This window comes from Octodon degus, unplaced genomic scaffold (genome assembly GCF_000260255.1).
Source record: "Octodon degus isolate 3935 unplaced genomic scaffold, OctDeg1.0 scaffold00011, whole genome shotgun sequence".
Classification (NCBI taxonomy): Eukaryota; Metazoa; Chordata; class Mammalia; order Rodentia; family Octodontidae; genus Octodon; species Octodon degus.
The window spans coordinates 14,274,455-14,282,432 of NW_004524587.1; the positions used below are offsets into that span (position 1 = coordinate 14,274,455).

The 7,978-nt window shown below is 44.0% G+C and overlaps 1 pseudogene; it reads right to left on the reverse strand.

Annotated features, from left to right (window-relative positions):
* Window positions 1–894: 894 nt before the first annotated feature.
* On the reverse strand, window positions 895–3,199 carry LOC101579098 (annotated as a pseudogene).
* Between the last annotated feature and the right edge of the window lie 4,779 nt (window positions 3,200–7,978).

Below are 7,978 nucleotides of genomic sequence, written 5' to 3' on the forward strand. Positions count from 1 at the left end.
AAAAGTGCAGCTATTGATTAATGCAATGTAGTGTCAATTAGATGTACATTCCTGAGGTCTTTTATCTGTTGTAGCTTTGTCTTTTTCTTTCTTTTCATTACATCAAGTATAATGCCCTGTAAATTGTGGTAGTGGTACCAGGAATAAAAAATTAAGGAATTTTTAACTTTTCAAAAAAAAAAAACAAATAAACTGTAGCACATTTTTTGGCTTATCCCATTAATTCTTTGAGGCAAGAAGGACTTGGAATATATTTAACTGGAAAATCATTTTGGCATAGCCAATCAGGAGTATAGCTCAGGTACCAGAAGACCGTGATAAGGACCATGTTGAACACATTTTTTTTCTCTCCCTGAGGCCTTTTCTCTCTCCTTTCCCTTCCCCGGAGAGAAATGCCAGGGACTCTTCTCATGGGGTAAAGGGAGCTGTTGGCTGTTTTTCTGGCCACAGAGGTTGGAGGAGGGATTTGTCTTTCTTCCAGCTGCAGTAGATTTTTTTCTCTTTTCTTTACTTGTGCTCTCAGTGGGTATGCCTTGTTTTTGTTCATTGTATTTTGCTACCCTTTTCGGAAATTAGCCTGGCCTCCACTTAACCTAGTTTGTAAATAGTTTTTGTTTTGCTTAGGTTTATGTTTTGGTCCTGAGCACCACCATGTTGCCTTGTCACTTGGCCGGTCACTATATTACCTTGCCATGTGGTCAACCACCATGTTATCTTGCCATGTGGCCAGCTATCATTTTGTCTTTTTATGTGAATATTATGCAGGACTGTGTTACTGCACCATTTTTCCCCCTAGTCACTGGTATTTTATTGTCATTCTGCAAAATTAAGCACACATAGAAGCACCCCCACACTGTGATCAACCTGTCAGGCCAAGGGCCCCTAAAGCAGCATCTATAATTGGTAACACTCTTCCTCCTCTTATTCCAGTGGTTTGTCTTTTCTTTGCCTTAGCTCCTCACTGAAGCTAACCAAAAAGCTGTGCACCTTCATCATGCAGTTTTCTCTGTGTATGTCACAGAAGCTCCTAAAGGGCAAAAATGAGAGCTTAGTGGGTCAAAGAGTGGGATCTGTGTCTTCCAACCTTAACAGTTTCCTCATGCTTTCTAGGCACTGAGCTTCAGGGAACAACATGCCCAGCCTTCAGTGGCAATGTTTCCTTCAGAATTGAAATGCAACCTGAACGACTTTTTCCATCAGCTTGAACAACTGCTCTATCCTGGGCTGTATCAAAGGCATGAAATGCACCACTCCCACATCTACCTCTGGTTTGGGAACAAAAGCTTTACCTGGAATGGTAAAGATGTGCTTGACATTGCAAAAGTATGGAGCCATAACAGAAAGGTGACTGTGCTGTTTACTTCCTGTAGTGGCTACAAGTCTCTCAGCAACTTCCTTTTGAAAAATCAAAGTTCTGCAGTAAGCAAAAGGTCCATTTCTATTAGGAATGTTTTCTTTTTCTTTTTTTTTTTTTGTGCTTTAAACAATTTATTTAACTGAAATGGACTTAAGTTTGTTTCTGAAGTGACTTCCATTTATTTTGATATATCTTTTCCCCATGATGATTTACAGGATCTTCAAGCCAATATAAATACTTTATAAATATTTGAATTTTTGGGTATACACCTGCTCAATACCTCAGCAGTATCTTTCAGCAAGAAAATACTGAAGAGTAAAGGCTAGACACAATTACTGGGTACAGTGAAAATCTGCTGCAAATATTTCTGAGGTAAGAAGGCACCACATACCTGTTCAACTAAGAAAACCACCCTTACAACACAGGATGATTTTATTTTTACATAGGACCTAGAACACTTAAGCTGCCAATTAGGTACTGAATGGCAGCGTAATGTCCCCAGTTTATGCCATGAATTCACAGGGAATGGGTTCCAACAACTCGGGTTCCTTTCCATTGGTCCTCACAAAGTGTGCTTCTCTGGGAGGAGCAGGCTGGCGTTTCAGCTGAACCCAAGAACCTTTCTCTTTGGCTTCCTTCTTTTTTCTGATCATTTTCATTGACACGTTCCAGGAAGCTACCACAACTTTTTGAGTGTTTAATATGCTCGATACGCACATTAATCCTCTTGGCAAGTATCTTGCCCTTAACTTGCTTGTTTCCAACAATGCCAACAGCATGCTGGGTAACGTTGTAGACTCTTCCCGTTTTGCCATGGTAACATTTGTGAGGCATTCCTTTTTGCACAGTACCCATTCCCTTGATGTCTACAATATCACTCTTTTTGCAGATTCGCCTGTGTGTAGCCAAAGGAACAACCCCATGTTTTCTAAAAGGCCTGGAAAACATATACCGGGTTCCCCTCCTCTTGCCCTTTGTGTTAGTCATTTTGGCAAATTACTGGAAGATGGCGGTTCCGGTAGGAATGTTTTCAAGCCACTTGATAATCAGTGGAGTTGACACAATGAAAGGCAAATTTCAATAATCTGTACATTTGGAGGATCATCCATCCAAGGTCTTTTAAGACCTTCTGGCCAGGGAGATGGCTCAGTGGAATAAGCAAGGGCCTGAGTTCAATCCCCGGTTCGGCCAAAAAAAAAAAAAAAAATGTCATTAAGACCTTCTGGAAACAATTTTTCTATCTCAAATGTCAACACATCTCCATGAAAAATTTTCAGTTTTCCAGGTGCTACATCAGAAAGCATCTGTAACCCAGGAATAAATCAAATGTCCTTTTCAACCACCAGAAGTTCAGCAACACAGGCATTGAGAATGGATCTTGTGATTCTTCCCAGCCCAGGGCCCACTTCATTTTTTTTTTTTTTTTAAAGAATTTGTTCTTTTTTTTTTTTTTTTTAAAGAATTATTTATTTATTTATTCATTCATTCATTCATTCATTCATTCATTCATTTTGTGTGTGTGGCCAGCTCAGCCCACCAGGGGGCGGGGCTGGCTGGCATGTAGTGCTGGGGGATTGAACCGCGGTCCCTGTGTTTTGCTTAGCTTAGCTTGTTCTAAGTAGGTACTTTAGACCACTGAGCCATCTCACCAGCCCCAGGCCCCTAGGGTTAAGCATTTGTCAGATTTCCAGCTTTTCTTAGAATTATATCTGTCAGCCTCAAGTCCAGGAGAAAATTCTGGGACAGCTTCTTCACTGCTTATAGTATGAACAACTTAATGATGTCTTGAGTGGTGGGCAAAGGCAGGAGTCAAAGAGCTCTGAGTTTCCCAGAGTCTGCCATAAATATGGTAGGGGCAGCTGGCCTCACAGGGACCTTTCTCAGAGGTTTGGTCACCATCTTTTTTCCTTTTTTCTTAACTGGCAACTGGCCTTAAGAGCTAAGCATCTGATTTTATTTATTTATTCAGTCTTTTTTTTTGAGATATGGTCTCACTATGAAGTTAAGGCTGGCCTTCAACTCACTTTATAGCCCAGGCTGGTCTTGAACTCGTAAAGATCCTACTGACTCAGAGTGCTGGGATTACAGGCCTACACCACCATACCCCCGGCCATGCCTCTGATTTTAGAGAACATAGGAACTTGTGGAGAACAAAAGAGAGAAACTTTCCTTTCTTCTTGCATAGAAGAAAAAAAATAGTGTGGTATCACTTTGAGAACTTGCACAGCCCTTGCCATGGTGGAACTTCTGCTGGGGTAGGCCTCAACTGGAGGAACAAATGGTACCCCAAAGTGCCACAGGACCCATGGCCATGGCCATGGCCCTGGGCAAGTACAGACACACAAGGTGGTGCCCAGTGGCACCTGACCTACTTTTGGCTCTAAATGAGAAGCTACAGGCCACCACTGGAGGGTAGGATTTTCCAGGACACATGAAAGCTAAAGTGGATTTTAAATTTTGACTTTGTATTAAGTCATCACTTCTAATATATATGATCCTTTTTCAACTCCCTTCAAAATAACTACCCTAACAGAGTATGAATTCACAGAATTTATACTCCTAGACATTATATTCTTCAAAGACTCTATTGGTTTTTATTTATTTATTTATTTTTGGTGGAACCAGGGTTTGAACTCATACCCTTGTGCTTGCCAGGAAAGAACTTATTCCACTGAGCCATCTCCCCAGCCCACTATTGGTTGACTTTGTATTTGACACAAGGTCTTGCTACACAGTTTGGACTCATGGCGATCCTCCTGTCCCAGCCTCCCCAGCACTGGGATTACAGGCATGGGCCACCACACCCAGTTTCGGTGGTCAGCATGGCATGCCTGGGGTTCTGGGCCTGGCACAGCATGTGAACCAAGGTCCTTGTGCCTACCAGGCAGGCACTTAGACCTGGGAGAGATTCCCAGCCCTACTGGTTGATTTTTTTGGTACTGTGATGGAATCAGAGGCTTTAGGCATGTGAAGCACACTCTACCACTGACCTCTATCCCTAATCTTATTGTTTGCCTTTTGCTCAAGAGAAGTAAAATGATAAGGTTGTATTTTATATTATATCAATATCCCATAAATGTATTTTGAATTTCATGTTAAAATGGAACTATCATGGGCCAGGAATATAGCTCAATGGCTCAGCCACCTGCCTGGCAAATGCAAGGTCCTGAGTTCAATTTCCAGCACCAAAAAATACAAACAAAAAATAAACATGTCTTTCTTACCTTGTAAAGCCAGTGGAGACCTTCATTTACATTGGAACAACTTGTACTTCCTTCCAAAGGTCTGGCACCTTCAAAAGTGATGAGCTTGTCCACGCAGTACTTTCTGGGATAAATAGCCAAATATGAACATGCAACCACTGTTGAGCAGAATTCATCCTACTGACACGTTACTTTGATTATGCCCTTTAATATCCATATTTTTTTCTATTTTTGAGAACTTATAACACTGTCTTTCCTTTTGTGTTTTTCAATTGTAATGTCTTCCTACAGAGCATATCCAAACCTCACTTATGCTTCAGGTACACCTCTGAGGTATCTTTACTCATACCCCAACCCACCCAAATTTCTACTCTCGGTTGAATTCTAGCAGTCATAGCTATGCAACTTGTTCCGGGTTAATCTTGACTCTTCTACCATTAACACCATTTGAGATTTTCTTCACTTACTAAGGTCACTGGTGTGTGGCTGCCCACAGGAATGCTGCACAAAAGGTTGCTCCTTGATGAGAGTGTGGATAGGGGGACTGTGGAGCTCAGGGAGGTTTCCTCTGCCTTCTCCCTGCTCTCCACCACCACACACTGGGGCCTGGAGCCTGCCCATCACCTCAGAACTCCACGTGTGACCTCAGTGGAGAGCAATGACATCATAGGCCTCCTGATTTTCATTCAGGGAATCTACTCAAATGTGGGAAAGCCCAACTACTGGATCCCTCCTAAACACGTCTTCTTGGTCGTCTGGAAGAGAATGCTTGACCAGATCATCTGTCTTCAGGCTAACTTGTCATCTGTCCCTTGGGAGGGCAGTGCAGCAGGTAAGTTTGGGCTGGGCATCTCTACATGAGGCCTTGGTGTTCTCACATCAGCAGCCATCACAACTTCGTTTTGTCCTTTACCCCATACTGCCAGGTTTCCCTACTCAGGAGTAAGACCAGGAATCTAGTGCCCAGCCAGGGACCTTAATGGTTCCTGCTCAATGTGCAAGCCAGGGACATTCATCTCTGGCCAAGTAATTAGAAAGCCTCAGGGGCTGGAGAGATGGCTCAGTGGTCTAAAGCACCTACTTAGAACAAGCTTAGCAAAGCACAGGGACCGCGGTTCAATCCCCCAGCACCACATGCCAGCCAGCCCCACCCCCAGGTGGGCTGAGCTGGCCACACACACACACAAATAAATAAATAAATAAAAATTAAAAAAAAAAAGAAAGCCTCAAATTTTTATCAATTTATCCCTCCCCTTTGACCTTTGCTTCCTTTGTACCTTGGTGCATGGGAGGCTTTTTTTTTTTTTTTGGCAGAACCGGGGATTGAACTCAGGCCCCAGGCAAGCGCTTATTCTACTGAGCTATCTCCCTGGCCCCATGGGAGGCCTTTATAATCTTAGTTATTCACAAGGCTGAGCTACAAGTATGAAATATGACTGAACAGTATAGTAAAAGTTCCTTCAGAGGACTGTTAGCAAAAGCAAATTGTACTTAGCTGTCAATAGATAAGAAGAGCTGGGGCTGGGGCACCCCACAGACCACCCCTCCCAACATGCATCTCCCGCTGCGTGCCCATTGTGAAGTCAGATGGCTGGGAGGCTGGACTGGGCTGTACACAGGGAGCAGGAGCGGGCATGAGGCCAGTAGTTGCCGCCAGGGCGCCGGCCCCTTCGCTGCTGCTGCCGCTGCGCGGCTCAGCACTAGCCAGAGGCGCGTGGGGTTGGGTTGGGGGGATGCCGCCGCACTCTGGCGCCGCTGCCTGGAAGGCGCGCAGGCGCCCGGCTCGGACGCCCAACTGCGCTGGCTCAGAGGCCTGTCTACCTCGAGAGAGAGGGGAGCTGTTGCATAAAAACTCCAGATGGTGGAACATGTCCTTGGCCAGCCACTCCAGACTCTTAATGAGAGTGCTTCTGAAACCGAACATAACAAAAGTGTGGATGTAGAAAGCCAACACCCTTTCTTTACTAGGCTTCAGCACATCCAAAAGGAAGGAAAAGTAATTGGCTTCAGTGATCTGTCAAGTGACAAGTCTTACAAGAAACTAGAGCTTAAAAATGCAGTGAGGCTCAATTTCCACTGGTTGGAACCCAGATACTCCAGCCAAACCAGAAATGCCCTGAGGGCATGTTCAGGCCTCCAAAAAAAAAAAAAAAAAAAAAAAAGACATAGAGCAATCTAGGAAGAGTGCGCATGGCAGGAGAAAATGTCTTCTCAAAGAATTGGAGCAGAATGGAAACCACCCAACATGGGATCCGAATACAGAATATCTTCAAGGGAGCCCAGGTCTTCATGAAACAGAAGAGAGCCCCCTTCTATGGAGGCGTCAACTGCACTGCGGATGAAACTGAGGAAGGAATCCCAGGCTATCATTCTAAGGTTTACACATGTTAAAATGGGAGGATGGCTCTCCTTGCAGAAAACAAGGTATCACACTCTAACCAAAATTTATGCCACGTAAGAGGTTATCGAAGGTTGCATGAAAAAGCCATTTTCCCTGCTACTTTCTGAAGATGCATATACTTCTGTCACCAAAATCAATTCTGTGGTGTATGAACAAGACCACGGTTGTGCTTCTGATGGGAGTGGATGGTGATAAGGCTTGTAGGCACTTACCATGTGCTCTCTGGGCTGACTGCTAGTCTGGATGCTGCAGATGTGTGCAGTCGTACAAAACCCAGAAACTATCCCAGGGAAGTAGTTGAAGAGAACAACAAATTCCTGGAAGAGGAAGCCAATACTACTCACACATTTGGCCTGAGACAGAACTATTCCATTTTGAAAACAGAAAAGGTCCTCAAGAGGATGAAATAAATAAAAAAGAATTTCTTTTAAGTTCAAAAACCTACTGGAAAAAAAGAAGAAAAAAAAAACCTCCTGAATTTTCCCCGAGCTCCAAGACAGAATTACAGGGTTTGACTGGACAGCCGGATGAAGTAAGATTGGAAAGAAACCCATGTATTTTGGAAGCCAGGAGAAAAACTATAATTGAAGTGCAAACCCTCATCAATCACACTGACCTGAAGGGCACCCTGGAGAAATGAGGCAGTTTACTTGTGAGCTCTTCTTCCAGGCAGTCTGGGTGTTCTGGATACCTGTTGGGGATCCAGGGAGAAGGCCCCTCACCCAATGGAAACTGAACTGAGAAGAACTAGATCTTGCTGGAGGAGCTGTTAAGTAAGGGTTGGCCCTGGATGACATGAACCCAAAGGAGACAGACCCCGATGCTCACCCAGAACATCCTCAGCTGTCTCAACCTGAAACCCAATAAGTGGGAGTACTAAAATTCCAGAGCTCACCCGATCTTCAGTTCACGGAGTCTTAAATGTTATTTAGGGCCGGGGAGATGGCTCAGTGAATAAGTGCTTGCCTGGCAAGTGCAGAGGCCTGAGTTCAATCCCTGGTTCCGCAAAAAAAAAAA